Genomic DNA, 233 nt, shown 5'->3' with positions numbered 1-233 from the left:
CAGTTTTGGCTTTCCTAGCCCTCTTTGGCAGATGAACCCTTTGTATCAGTACATCGAGAGGTTCATCATCAGAATTCTTTTCCTCGGTTTGGGCTTTCCTTTTGCCCCTTCCTTTTGGCTGTGAGGGAGAAGGTGTAGCTTTAACACCTTTAGTTTTGGGGACTAGAGATTTCGTCCTACCCATATAGGTATTTCGATGAATCTCTTTTCCCTCCCTCAGTTCGAAGCCCTTC

This window comes from Ipomoea triloba, chromosome 16, assembly GCF_003576645.1.
Source record: "Ipomoea triloba cultivar NCNSP0323 chromosome 16, ASM357664v1".
NCBI lineage: Eukaryota > Viridiplantae > Streptophyta > Magnoliopsida > Solanales > Convolvulaceae > Ipomoea > Ipomoea triloba.
Note: the sequence above shows the minus strand (reverse complement) of the source record.